Here is a 16,655-nt window from a genome sequence, read left to right as displayed (position 1 = left end):
AACAAAAACATGGTCCTGAATGGATTACAGGTCATACACGTGTAAACATTAAGTATGCAGCCCCAGAATAAGTTTTATTAGTTATTGATGGGAATGCTGTGCTGCTGAGCAGCCGGAAGTTTTACATTAGTATATACTTCACAAAACACTTTTTTTAAAATTACCACTAATGCTGGATATACACAGACATAGACAAACAGTGCGTACATTACATGCAAGCATAATCATTAAACTATTATGGTAAAATTTATATACTCCTACAGGTGTTTTATTTGCCTACCATGTACGTATGCATTCAGGCGTACCCGTTATGCATATTACATATAGTAGGGCGATATCAGAATAAGTATTCCGTTCAATGAGAGACACAATGATATAAGGAGGAATTATTTATCGAGATCATGTAAGAAGTGAATGAAGACAATTTTAAATATGCGTGAATATGTTAACGTTTGTTTTCTGTTGTGTTTGTTTTTCAATAAAATCATACATTCTACATTTATAAATATCGTCAATGTCATATCCAGCTATAATTTGACATCATAAAGAGAATGCGTAAATATTCTTCGACATAATACTGTTTAAGTAGAAAACCTAATAAATGCGTTATAGAAATTAGCAGAAGCTAATATTGTGATAACATTGTTTCTACGAGCCCTTAATGTAATAAAATGACAACACAACACTTTGTTTTTATATGTTGTTTTTCTTCCAGTCAGTATGAATTTATAAAACCAAACATAGAATTTCACACTGTGATAAAAATGTGGGAAAGTATATAAAAGTACTTATTAATAAAACTATCTGTCTAAGAATGAATAATCAGATGTAATTATGAACTAGATTGTTTACAATGCTATTTTCCTGACATCTGTGTTACACCTGTGATAATAGAGATAAAAATGTTTAAAAAATAAATAAATTGTATGCATAGTTATTTCAGTAATAATATGACGAAACATAAAAAATAATAAACTATTTCATCTAAGCAATTGGATTTTAATCTAACATCTAGTTTAATGATGATGTTCTATTTCAGGTTGAATGTTTTGTTTCTAAATGCATTGCTATAGACTTATTTATTTATATAAATTGAACTTAAATCATCCGACGACAAAAATTAAAGCTTTCTTGTACTTCGACTTAATGTTGTGTAAATGGCATACCCATAGTTACAGACGCTTTTTCGTTGGACAAATGATTGTATGCTTTGCTGAAATCCATCATGGGTCTTAATTATAATTCACGAACACTGAAATTAAATATATTAAAGGGATATTTTCACGGTTTGGGTAAATTGGACAAAATTGAAAAAAGTTGTTTCAGATGCGCAAATGTTCGGTTAGTTATGATATTTGTGAGGAAACAGTATTACTGAACATTTGCCACGGTCCAATATAGCCATTATATGCGTCTTTAACGATTTAAAAACCTAAAAATTATAAAGCGTTTGCAACGCGAAAACGATTGAATAATTTGGGGAGAGGTCTCTTGTTGTCGGTTTAAATTTGTAAAACTACGAAGATTGCTTATATAAGGTATAAAATACGCATATTATGTATTATTGGCAGGATAGCTCAGTTGGCTAATGCATTTTTACTGAGGATTCCGGGGGTCACTGGTTCGAGCCCTGCTGTGGGCTAACTTTTGTTTCCTTTTTAAAATTGTATTTTTGATTTTTTACTGGAGCTTTTAAAATTTAATGTTTACATTTATCAATATAAAGCATTTAATGACAAACTTCAAAACATGCCAAAATCTGTGAAAAGGCCCCTTTTAATATATAAACTTATGGAATGTGTTAACGTTCATGATCAAATAGATTACTAGGCACTTTAAAACATGACATTTCTATCATAAATTAATGCTGGGGCAACTAGAGTTTTACTCTTATATAATGAATGCATATTTAGAAAACGGTATATGCATGCTGATCATAAACATGGTCCTGAATGGATTACAATGGTATAAACGAGTAGACATATTATGCAACCGCAGAATATGTTTGAAAAGCGCTTTGCTTAAAATTCCCCCTAATGCTGGAAATACTCACACATACAAAGAATCCGTTTGTTCATTGCCCGCGAAATAATAAGCTATTATAGTAAAATATATATATTCCTACATGTATTTTTATTTGACTACCCTATACGTGTTAAGGCGTACATTGTATGCATATTACATGATAATAGGGCGATATATTTTGTACAAATGAGAGTAACAATGCTAAGAGGTTACTATTTATCGAGAAATAAGTAGTGAATCAAGTCAATTGACAATATGCGTGAATATGTTTACGTTGTTCTGTATTTCATTTTTAAAAAAAAACATCATACAATTTAAATTTATTATATGTCGTTACATTTTATATGAAGATATTTAATCTGAAATCATAAGAGAATGTGTTCATATACTTCGACATAATACTGTTTGCGTAGAAAGCAACATACATTCTTACATAAAATAATCGGAAGCTAAATATTGCTGCAAAAAGCCCTTAATATAAATAAATGAAAGCACAAAACTTTGTAATCCTTTTTTTTTCTTCCAGCAATGTCACACTGTGGAAATGCAACCTATTGCTGAAAATGTATATACAAATACATAATAAAAATATCTTTCTAAGAATGAATAAGCAGATCTGATAATGTACTTAAAACGACAACATTTCTATCCTAAATAAACGCTGGAGCAAGAGTTTTTCTCTCTCTTATATAAAAAACGCATATTTAGAAAACGATATAGGCATACTGAACATAAAACATGAATGGATTACAGGGTATACACGTGTAAACGTAAATTATGAAGCCCAGAATATGTTCTAAAAAGCGCTTTGTTTAAAAATCAACATGATGATGGAAATACACACACATAGGAAGAATCCGTTTGTGAATGCAAGCGAAATAATAAATTATAATGGGAAAATGTATATATTCCTACAACGGTTCTATTTGAACTGCAATATATGTGTATTCCGGAGTACATTATATGCATATTACATAAGAATAAGGCGATATCAGAATCAGTATTTCGTACAAATGAGAGTTACAATGCCATAAGGTTAATATTTATAGAGAACACCTCAGCAGTGAATCAAGTCAATTTACAACATGTGTGAATATGCCACGTTTTCTTCTGTTTGTTTTTTATATAAAAAAATCATCATTTCATCTACATGTATTATATATCGCTAAATCTTATATGAAGATATTTATTCTGACACCATCAAGAGAGTACGTACAGATATTTCAACATAATACTGTTTTAGTAGAAAACAAAATAAATGCATAAAAGAATTATCAGAAGCTGAAACTTTGATCACGCTCCTGCAACAAGCCTTTATTATACAAAAAGACATAACACAACTTTTTATTTATACTTCTTTTCTTCCAGCAAGTCCGAATGAATAAACCAAACATGAAAATATATATAAAATACATTAATAAATATACTGCTAAGTATAAAGAAACAGATACAATTATGCACTATATTGTTTGCAACGCTACTTTTCCAACATATGTTTTAAAATGTGATTATAATAGAAAGCATTTGTTTAAGAATAGGATTTATTTTTATGCTTAGTTATTACAGTATGTATATGACAAAACATACATATTAATAAATATTTCATCTAAGCAGTTGGATTTGTATTTTGAATTATTTTTAAGGTACTTCGACAAAACGCTGATTTTAGGGCTAACCAATAGTACAGCCTCCATTTCGTTGGACAATTACGTGTATGCTATGCTGACAATATCATGGTACATAAGTATACATTAACGAAAACGGTAATAAAATAAATATAACATATCACATCTTTAGGAATTGTGTTAACGTACATGATCAGAAATTACATGTACTAATTTCTATCATAAATAAACGCTGGAGCACCAGAGTTTTACTCTGATATAATGAACGCATATTTAGAAAACGATATAGCCATGCTGAACATAAAACATGGTCCTGAATGGATTGCATGGTAAACACGTATAAACTGGAAATACACACGCATGGAAAATAATCAGTTTGTCCATGCAAGCAAAATAATTAAAATATTATGCTAAAATGAAAATATTTTCCTACATACGTTTTTTGTTTGCTTAGCATGTATGCATATCCAAGCGTACACTGTATGCACATTACTTACCAATAAGGCGATATCAAAATCAGTATTTCGCGCAATGAGAGTTCCAATGCTCAGCTATAAGGTTAATATTTATCCAGAACACAGAAGTGGTGAGTCATGTCTATTTTAAATATAGGTCAATATGTTAACCATTTTTTGTTTGTGTTTTTATAAAAAATACATAATAAAATCTACATTCTTTATATATCGTTATATTTTATATGAAGATATTTAGTTTGACATATTACGATAATGCGTGTATATACTTCGACATTATACTGTTTCAGATAAAAATATATCAATAAAAGAAATTATCAGAAGCTAAACCCATGATCACGTTGCTGCAACAAGCCCTAAATGCCAACACAATTTTTTATTGATACTTTTTTTTTCGTCCGAATGAATAAAACCAAACATAGCTTTGCACGGTGTGAGTAATGCAACCTAATGCTGAAAATTTATATAAAATACATAAAATTAAAGCGATCCGTCTAAGTATAAAGAATCAGATAATATTATAAACTAGGTTGTTGGCAATTCTACTTTCCCAACATCTGTGTGTACACATGTTATGATATGAGAAAATATTTGTTAAAGATAAGAATGTATTGTTATGCAAAGTAATTTCAGTATTCATATGCCTCAACATAAACATTGATTAACTATTTCATGTGTTTAAATGGTGATGTACTATTTAAAGAATGTACTTTTTGTTGCCTAAATCATTGCTAAAGACATATACATTCACAAAACGGTAATGAAATATAATAGTATGAAAGATATCACAACTGTTGAATTTTGCTAACGTCCATGATCAGAAATTACATGTGCGGTAAAACATAACATTGCTATCATAAATTACAGCTGGAGAACCTAGAGTTTTACTCTTATATAATGAACGCATATTTAAACAACGTTAAAGGCATGCTGAACATAAAGCATGGTCCTGAATGGATAACAGAGTATACGCTAGCAAACAATAACAATAATGGTAAAATGTATATATTCTTACATGCGTTGTTATGTCAATACCATATATGTTTATTCAGGCATACACTGTATGCAAATTACATAAGAATACGGCGATGTCAGGATCAGATTCTCGTACAAACGAGAGTTACACTGTTATGAGGTTAATATTTTTCGAAAACACATTAGACGCGTTTCAAGTCAATTTACAATATGCGTGAATATGTTGATGATTTTCTGTTTTTATACAACATACATCATAACATCTACATTATTATATATCGTTAATTGTTATATCGAGATATATTAGTTTTTAAACCAATACGAGAATGCGTTCATATTCTTTGACATAATGCTGTTTTAGTAGAAAACCAATTAAATGCATCATAGAAATAAGCAGCAGCTGGAACGTAGATCAAATTGCTGCGACAAGCGCTTAATATAATAAAATTCCAACACAAAACTTTGTATCGATAGTTTTTTCTTCCTGCAAGTTTGACTGAATTTAACCAAACATAGCATTGCACAATGTGGAAAAGGTAACCTAATTCTGGAAATATATATAAAAATACATAAAATAAAGCTATCTCTCCAAGAATGAATAATCAGATCAAATAATGACATAAATTGTTTACAATGCTATTTTCCCAACATCGGTGTTTCACATGTGATTATAAGAGAAAGCATTTGTTTAAGAAAAGGATTTATTTTTATGCAAAGTTATTTCAATATTAATATATGGAAATATTAAACATTATGAACTGGTTCAACTAAGCCATTGGATTTTAAATTTTGCATCTGTTTAAATGGTAATGTGATATTGAAGGTGTGATCATATGATTTGCCGAATTATTTTTTATAGAATAATTTATTTATATTAATTAAACTTAAATTATCCGACGACAAATATTCAGGTATTCAATATTTCAGGTACTTCGACTTAATGCTGATTTAAGGGCATACCCATAGTACAGGCTCCGTTTCGTTCGACAAATACTGTTATGCTATGATGAAATCTAGCATGGTACATTATTTAACGTTCACGAAAATGGTTATACATATATTAAACAAATTCACAACTTTTAGAATTTTGCTAACGTACATGATACGAAATTACATGTACTTTAAAACATAACATGACAATCATAAATAAACGCTTGAGCAACTAGAGATTGGTAGTTTAAATGTGTCATATCGCATACTGGACCTTACATTTGGTCCAGACTGTATTATAGGGTATAAACGTGTAAACAAATATTATGCCTCCCTAGAAATATTTTCAGAACACCAATCCCTACTTCATTGTAACTAGTCCGTGTGAGGGAAGTGATACATTGCCTGACCAGAAAGCTGAAATGCAAAACATTACAATTACACGACAAAACTGCAGTAAACTGCAGCAAGCGCTTTGTTTATTTTTTTTCCAAATGTTTTAAATGCATAAACATAGAAAGAAGCAGTGCGTCCATACAAGCGAAATTATTAAACTTGTAAGGCAGTATATATTTTTCAACATGCGTTTGTATAACCTTGTCGGTTATTCAATTCTTATTGCATAAGAATAAGGCGATATCAGAACCAATATTTTGTACAAATAGAAAATACAAATAAGAAATGTTTGGTTGTAAAGTTATTTAAACATGCATAAGACAAAACAAAAAAAACTATTTCGACTTTACAGTTGGATTTTAAATTTACATCTGTTTAAATTGTTTAGTGCTATTTTACTTCTGTTCGGTCCTTTTCCCACAATCGTTCTTATATTATTTTATTTTTTGATGCGAATTGACCTTGCCTTATTCGGACGACAAAAATGAAAGCTTTCAGATTCTACGATTTAATTATGCTTTAAGGCCATACTCACAGCACAGGCTTCTTTTTGTTGGACAAATACTTTTACATTAACGGTAACAAATCATAAACATTTAGAAAATTATTGACACACATGTTCAGAAATTATTTAAAAACATTTAATGTATATCCTTATTTACAAGAATAAATATCATGAATGTAAATGTTTAAATGACTTTAGTGATATTAACGAAAGAAATCTTAATATGTGTTGTATCAGTATGACGCTTTATTAGCATTAACACGGTGCCTATACCACGTGACTTTTTCGGATCTGTGTTGGGAGAATAAAGCGCGACCCAGTTAACATTTTTAAGGATCTCTTTTTAAATATTTTACCATTTTTAATGGGATAAAGTGGAGAGCCCGCTATTTCTTGAGAGTTTTCTATAGGTTTTATGATCTTTTTAAACAAATAAGTATTTTTTCAGTAAAGTGCAACCGCGCGTTTGAACGGCTAGACAAATGTCGGATCAGTGTGGGGACTTCATATTGCGGTTGCACTTTACTGAAAAATACTTATTTGTTTTAAAAGATCATGATACCTTTAGAAAACTCTCACGAATGAGCTGGCTCTCCACTGTAATAGACCAATTTCCTGAACAGAAAGCTGCGATGTAAACATTACAAAATACAAGACAAAATTGGAGCAAAACTTTTATCAGCGCTTTATTTAAAATTCCCTCCCAATACTGAACATGAATACAAATAGATAAAAGAAATGCATCCATTGAAGCGATATTATTAAAGTAGTAAAAAAATAAGTATTGTTTTAAGTCCATTTGAAATATGCGTAAACGTGTGCATGTGTGTCGTCTCTCACTAAACATAACATCATAAATCAAAATGTACATTTATCATATATCGATAATGTAACATCAATTGATTTTTGACAAAATACAAATTAAATACATCAATTCAATTAGCAGACTCTAACACTTCGATCACGTTGCTGAAACACGTGCTTACTCTAAAATATTGTCGGTAAAAAAATTGTGTAAGGATATTGTTTTCCTCAAGCAAGTCCGTATGAACAAACCAAAACTAACATTGTACACTAGGTAAAACTGCAACTTAATTCTGAAAACTCTGCAAAATATATACAAAAAGTTATCCGTCTGAGTATGACTTATCAGATCTAATTATTAACTAGATTCTTGGCGATGCTGTCTTCCCGACATCTGTGATTACAAATATGATTGTAAAAGAAAGCATTTGTTGAAAAAATAATGCTTGCAAATTAATTTTAGTTTGCATTAGACGAAACATTAAATAAACAAACAGCTTTGTAATCGGATTTTAATTTGACATATCTTCAAATGTTGAAGTGCTTTATGTTTTGTATTCGGTGTTGTTGCCACAAATAGTTGTTATATATATGTTTATGTATAAATCAAACCTGAATAATTGAGATGTTTAACAATGAAAGCTTTTATATTATTCTGCTTAATGCTGATTTAAGGGCATATCCATAGTACAGGCTCCTTTTTGCAAAAATACGTGTATGCTGTGCTGACATCCATCATGGTACATAATTATACATTCATGAAAACAGTTAAAAGATAAATAAAGGATATAACAACATTTTGGATTTTGTTAACATACATAATCAGAAATTACGTGTACTTTAAAACATTGTATTTATTTCCTAAATAAACGCTGGAGCAATTAGAGTTTTACCCTTTTTTAATTAACGCATATTGCGAAAACGATATAGGCATGCTGAACATAAAAATAACAGCAGTTGGATTTTTAATTTTGCATCTTTTTATATGGAAATGTGCTATATAAGGTGTAAACGTTTTTGTAGCCAAAATCATTGTTTTAGATTATTTTTTTTATAAAATGAACATAAATTATCCGACGAGAAACAAAAAAGTTTTCGGGGTACTTCGACTTAATGCTGATTAAAGGGCTAACCCATAGTAAGGCCTCCTTTACGTTTGACTGTACTTGTATGTTATGCTTAAACCCAGCATGGTACGTAAATATACATTCACAAAAACGGTAATAAAATTTATAAAAGTTATCAAATCTGTTGATTTTTGTTATCGTACATGATCAGAAATAACATGTACTTTAAAATATAACATTTGTATCCTTTATACAGGCTGGAGAAACTAGAGTTTTACTCTTATATAATGATGGCATATTTAAAAAACGTTAAATGCATGCTGACCATAAAACATGGTCCTGAAGGGATTACAAGGTATACACGACCAAACAAAAGTTATAAAACCCCACGAAGATGTTTTGAAAGACGACAAAAATAAAAGCTTTCATGTACTTCGATTTAATGCTGATTAAAGGCCATACCCATAGTACAGGCTCCTTTTCGTTGGAGAAACTATGCTATGCTGAACACCATCATGGTACATAATTAAACATGCACGAATACGGTAATAAATATTATTAAAGATATCACAACTTTTGAATTAATGTTAACGTATATTATCAAAAATTACATGTACATTAAATCATAACATGTCTATCCTAAATAAACGCTGAAGCAACTAGACTTTTACTCTTATATAATGAAAGCATGTTGAGAAAACGCTATAGGCATGCTGAACAAAAAACATGGTCCTGAATGGATTACAGGATGAACATGTGTAAACATAAAGTATGCAACCCCAGAATATGTTTTAAATGTTATTGATGGGAATGCTGTGCTGCTGGAGCAGCGGAAGTTTTACATTAGAATACTTCACAAAACACTTTGTTTAAAAATCCCACTAATGCTGGATAAACACAGACATTAAACTATTTCGGTAAAATGTATATATTCCTTCAAGTTTATTTACTTGCCTTCCATGTACATGTATGTATATTCAGGCGTAACTATTATGCATATCACATAAGAGTAGATCGATTACAGAATCAGTATTTTGTTTAAATGAGAAGAGTTACAATGCTATGATGAAATTATTTATGGAGAACATGTAAGTAGTGAATGAAGACAATTTACAATATGCGTGAATATGATGTTAGTTTTCTGTTGGGTGTTTGATAAAATCATAAAATCTACATTAATATATATCGTTAATTGTCATGTCCAGCTATTATAATTTGACTCCATAAAGAGAATGCGTTCATATTCTTCGACATAATACTGTTTCAGAAGAAAACCAAATAAATGCGTCAGAAATTAGCGGAAGCTAAAATTGTGATCACATTGCTGCTACAAGGCCTTAATATACTAAAATGACAACACAAATGTTTGTTTTCATATGTTGTTTTTCTTCAAGTCAGTATGAATTTATAAAACCAAACATAACATTGCACACTGTATAAAATGCAACTTAATGCTGGGAAAGTATATAAAAGTACATAATAATAAAACTAGATGTCTGAGAATGAATAATCAGATGTGATTATAAAAAAAAACTTTGTTTAAGAAACAGATTAATTTTATGCAAATTTATTTCAGTATTAATATGACGAAACATAAAAAATAATAAACTATTTCATCTTAGCAGTTGGATTTGTTATTTAACATCTAGTTAAATGGTGATGTTCTATTTCAGGTTGAATGTTTTTATTTCTAAATGCGTTGTTATAGACTAATTTATTTATAAAAATTGAACTTAAATCATCCGACGACAAAAACAAAAGCTTTCACGTACTTCGATTTAATGCTGTGTTAAGGGCATCCCCATAGTACAGACTCTTTTTCGTTGGACAAACGATGCTGTATGCTATGTTGAAATCCATCATGATGCATAATTATACATTCACGAAAACTGAAATAAAATATGTAAAAGATGTAACAACTATTGGAATTGTGTTTACGTTTATGATCACATAGATTACATGTACTTTAAAATATGATTTTTCTATCCTAAATAAATGCTGGAGCAACTAGAGTTTTACTATAGGGATAATACACGTTTTCGAGGGCATGATCGTCTGCGGGCGCTCGAAAAATCCGTTACTGCCCGAGTGCGCTGCACGAGGGCAGGAACGGATTTTGAGAGCGCCCGCAGGCACGAGGGCAGGAACGGATTTTGAGAGCGCCGGCAGATGATCATGTCCGAGAAAATGGGTATTTTCGCTATTATTGCATAAACAAATCACACATACCAAAATAATTTTAAATAACATTGAAAACAATATTTTGTTCATACGACATCGACAAAATAATTCGATTATTTAAATACAGTTCAAGGTTGTGTTTTAGATATGCCTCACTCGGTCATCATACGAAATGACGAGGCTTTACCTTCGGTGGGCAGTTTTCGATTAAAAATGTGTTTAAACAGTGGATTAATGCAAAGTTGAAATGCAGCAGCGTAAAGTAAGAAATGAGGAATTATTTTGGAATTTACAGCAGGAACGTTGAAGGTACATAAACACTTACATTTACAGCATAGTCTTTTGAAAGTGTTGAGTAAATAACCTTAACTTCAATGACGTTGCCAATACAATAAAGCTGTTGTCAAGAGAGTGCAGGTGATATAGTAACTTGAAAAGTGGATTGAAATAGTCATTATCCCTGCATGCATGTGGAAACTGATGCTTATTCAGTTCCCCATTTATGCTTGGAAAGTCGTCGAAGGCTGGAGAAGGGAAGTAACTGCGCGTAGACCAGATTATGGATATGTAAAACACATAACAGCGCTTGATCGGCACGTGAATCGCATTGTTAATACATGATTTCTCCCGTTAAAGCCCTCTTTTTGCCAAGTTTCTGCATCCCGCCAGAGGGCATTATAGATAGAGTTTATGCAATAATATTATATAATGAATGCATATTTAGAAAACGGTATATGCATTCTGATCATAAAACATGGTCATGAACAGATTACAGGGTATAAACGAACAGAAAAATTATGCAACCACAGAATATGTTCTAAAAAGCGCTTTGTTTAAAATTCCCCCTAATGCTGGAAATACTCACACATAGAAAGTATCCGTTTGTTCATGCAAGCAAAATAATGAACTATTATAATAAAATGTATATATTCCTACATGCATTTTTATTTGACTACCATATATGTGTTCAGGCGTACATTGTATGCATATTACATAAGAACAGGGCGATATATTTCGTACAAATGAGAGGAACAATGCTAAGAGGTTACTATTTATTGAAAAATAAGTAGTGAATCAAGTCAATTTACACTTTGCGTGAATATGTTTTACGTTTGTTCTATTTTTATATAAAAAATCATCATAAAATCTACATTTATTATATGTCGTTACATTTTATATGACGATATTTAATCTGACACCATAACGAGAATGCGTTCATATACTTCGACATAATACTGTTTGCGTAGAAAACAAAACACATTCTTACGGGAAATAATCAGAAGCTAAAACGTGTTTCATATTGCTGCAAAAAGCCCGTAATATAATGAAATGAAAGCACAAAACTTTGTATTTATACGTTGCTTTTTTTCTTCCAGCAATTGCACACTGTGGAAAATGCAACCTAATGCTGGAAATGTATATAAAAATACATAATAATAAAATATCTTTCTAAGAATGAATAAGCAGATCTAAAAATGAACAAGATTGTTGACAATGCTTTTTTCGGACATACGTGTTTACACATGTGATTATAAGAGAAAACATGTGTTAACGAAACTGATTTATTTTTATGCAAAGTTATTTCAGTATTAAAATGACTCAACATAAACATTAATAAACTACTTCAACTAAGCAGTTGGGATTAAATTTAACATCAGTTTAAATGGTGAAGTGCCTTTTTAAGGTGTGAACATTTTTGTTGCCAAGATCAATTTTATAGACTATTTACTTTATATAAATTGATTGTCAATTAACCGACGACAAACATGAAAGCTGTCAGGTACCTCAACTCAATACTGTGTTAAGGGTATACCTGACGTACAGGCTTCTTTACGCTGGACAAATACTTGTATTATTTGCTCAAATCCACCAAGATACATAATTTAGAAAACGGTAACAAAACACAAAACTTCAGGGTACAAAGTATGCCAAAACAAACTTGGGTACGAAAAAACATTTGGGTACAAAAAATACAGGGTATACACATGTAAACAAATATGCTTCCCTAGAAAGATTTTCAAAACAACAACCCGTCCACAGGGGCGGATCCGGGATTTCTGGTTTGGGGTGGGGGCGGGATATTCAAAGTTTTGCTGGTGGTCCAGGGGGGCCGCTAGAACCTCTGGTGGGTGCAGGGCATAGTCCTGATAGGGGTCCAGGGGGGCGAAGCCCCAACCCCCCCCCCCCCCCCCTAAGCTCCACGATTTTAGTGATTTTGAAGGCTTTGACAACCACTTCTCGACCATGTCACGCCTTATATACTTTCATCAAAGTACCTTCTTTTAATGCCAAAAAGTGCATAGTTTATCGTTTTGGGGGTCCAGGGGGGCAAAGCTCCCCGGAAGCGCCACGATTATAGTGATGTTGAATGCTTTGACATGTTTAAATAGGTGATTAAGATCTAGTTAAGTGTTAAACATCAAATGAATTGACTTTACTTTGGCGATTTTAGGGGATCCGCCTATGGTCCTACATTGCATAGCATCACAAAATATCAGATAAAACTGCGGTCAGTGCTGTGTTTAAAATTCCCTTCAAATGCCTACAAATGCATAGAAATAGAAAGATGCAAGCGAAATTATAAAACTTGTATGGCAAAATATATGTATATTGCAACATGCTTGTTTATAGCCGTATATGAATATTCAGGCGTACAATTTTTGACAATTGCATACCAATTATGCGATATCAGAACAAATATTTTGTACAAATGAGAATATTGTATGTATCGAACCCGTATTATGTATAATAGTTAATACACAATATGTGTGAGTGCACTGTTATGTTTGTTTGTCTGTTTTTTCTTCTTCTTAAAGTATAATCATAAAGTATACATTTATTAAATATCGTTAAATCTTATATCGAGAGGTCTTATTTTTACGACAGTAAGAGAATGCGTTGTCATATACTTCGATACAATACTGGCGTAAGTGAAAACCAAATAAATGCATCAAATAAATTAGCAGACGCGTTTTTTTGTGTTTTTTTTTGTTCAAACGAAAAGAAAAATTGATACTTGTTATTTCGTTCATTGCATCGTGCCTCAGAAAACTATAACTCTGATGCTGTGGTTTCTTCTAACCATTGATTAATATAGCCGTTATTAAATTATTTATATGCTCTCTTTTATTGCCTTTCAATTTGTATTACAAAAGAATATTCACACTTATGTGTGTTTTATATCGCTGGGCTAAGTGTGAGGTTCGGGATCTCTCAAATAGTTTTAAATTCGCAATGCTATGTATTTAATGAACGTTCATAGCAGATGACCACACTTTTATTCAATGTCGTTTTTTACGTTGTTTCGTTTTGTTTTTGTTTTAACCATTAGCTGGCCATCATTATAGAGACGCTAATCAAAATCCACCAAAGAACTTATTCAGTTATCAAAATTAGAATTTATATAATATTTGTAATTACACTTACATTGATAAGAATATTAACCATAAAGGTAATTGGCTATTCGAAGCATCACGTGATAAGTAAATGTGAGGTAAATTAGGCGCAATAAATGCAAGCACTAAACTGTAAACAAATAATAAAGCAGAAGTAAAAGGCGTACACTGATTCATTCGTGCAAAGCAATGTCGTAACGGTTTAGCACAACACCGACCATAGGTGAGTCGAAATAAATGTAAGATCTTGAATGTTCCACAAACGTCTGAAGTAACCAACAAAAAGCACACAATACTTGGATAAATTTAATGCATCGCCGAGGTCGCGATCGAACAGAGCAATTGAATCTAAAAAATAAACGTATATATCTGAGTGCACCCTAATTCCTAACATTTACTTAGTGTATGTGTTCTATTTTTAGATCAGAGAAAAATCAGCACGCGGATAATACATAAATATTATAAATATTAAATATTATATTAAATTGTAAGAAAATTATCATAAACGCATAATAAAATTATGCTGTTACGTTTACAGACGTGTATCGGCAGAATATATTTTTATTTATAATTTATCATTTAAATATTTATTTTTGCTAAATTTATCAACAGTCTTAGAGAAGTAGAGCGTAAATTAGTATGTTTTCGGTATTAAGTTCCCTTCTCCCAAGTGCATTGAAGAGATAAAGTGAAATTTCTATATGGGTTTTTTGGCATTAGGTAGAAATAGAATTAAGTCGAAAATGAAAATTTAGAAATTTAACATATAATTGTGCAAAATTTAAAATATTTTTTCATAGTTTTACAATGTTTTTCTCATAAATTATTTAATTATGAGATTGTTATTAAATATAAACTAAGTTTAAAGAAGTTAAAAAACATCGCCAAAGTGCTGTGTTTTTGCGCACTTCGCCCTAAGGTGACGATAGTATTTATATATATATATATATATATATATATATATATATATGTTACAGTAGCGGATATCGTCGCTGATAATGTGATGTTAGTTTATCTAGTAATGAACATATAGTATGAACATTATTCGGGGTGCAGAAAAATGAAACCGAAAATGCCACAAATGTATATGAAAACTAAATGCGCGTTAACTTTGAAATCCTTAATAAATAATATATCATATTTGCCTTCATATAAGAAAAGAACTTACCATAATATATCTCAAGATCAAACTTATTCCTAAGTTTAGAAAGAACTCGTGTTTTGCTTTAAGAATTTCGGTTTTCCCATGATTCATAGTTGTGCTTTATTTATATCGCCAAGTCATATGCATTATAAGAGTATAATCACCGACTACTCGATTATTCGGGTTGAATGGAAATTATTCGGGGTGTATGGAAAATACCCCATGGGCACGTGACCGCTCTACGCCAATCGTATTAGGTCATTTTTGTAGGAGGTGAGATATATCTAAATACATTAAACAAAATGCGCGTTGACTAGGAAATCCTAAATAAATAATATATCATATTTGCCTTCATATTAAAAAAAAACTTACCAAAATATATCTCAAGAACAAATGTATTCCTAGGTTTAGATAGAACTCGTGTTTTGCTAAGAATTCCAGTTTTACCCATGATTCATCGTTTGTGCTATATTTATATCGCCAAGTCATATGCATTATAAGAGTATAATATATCATACTACGCCCAGGCCGTCAAAATACCACGGAACTACAATGGTACGCGTCTTTTAATTGTTAAAAGATATATTATATCTATGCGTGTTCGTGTTTTCGTTAAACCAGACATAGTATAGTTCGTAGAATACACGTATTCGCTTTTGCAGACATTATACAGAACAGAACTTTATTTCGACGTGTACATAGTACATCGTCTGTCTTAGCCATGTTATATCATACATTTCAAAAGGTCACGTGAAAAAGAAAAGTGAGTGTACAATAATAATAAGTGTACATAACGTATTACACAAAAGTTGTTGGAAACAATCTCATTGTTAAAACATATTATTGTGACAGGTGGCAATTTATTATCATGTTGTTTATATTTATGTAAAATAAACCAAAATGGAGAGTGGATTATCTTACGCATTTAATGTGGATGCATATGCTAGATAGATAGATTTATTTCGGTATCATGGTGCAAACACAATTAACAAACATGTTGCATTCATAAAATAATACATTAAAATACAAACATGAGTATTAACCTTGTCACGCAACACAGTACCAAGGATAGCACAAAAAAGAGAGCGAACTCTTATTTCCATTGTGGTCCTTGTATTAGTATGCTAATAATACT

This window comes from Dreissena polymorpha, chromosome 9 (assembly GCF_020536995.1).
Source record: "Dreissena polymorpha isolate Duluth1 chromosome 9, UMN_Dpol_1.0, whole genome shotgun sequence".
In the NCBI taxonomy this organism is placed as follows: domain Eukaryota; kingdom Metazoa; phylum Mollusca; class Bivalvia; order Myida; family Dreissenidae; genus Dreissena; species Dreissena polymorpha.
This window is presented reverse-complemented; position numbering follows the sequence as displayed.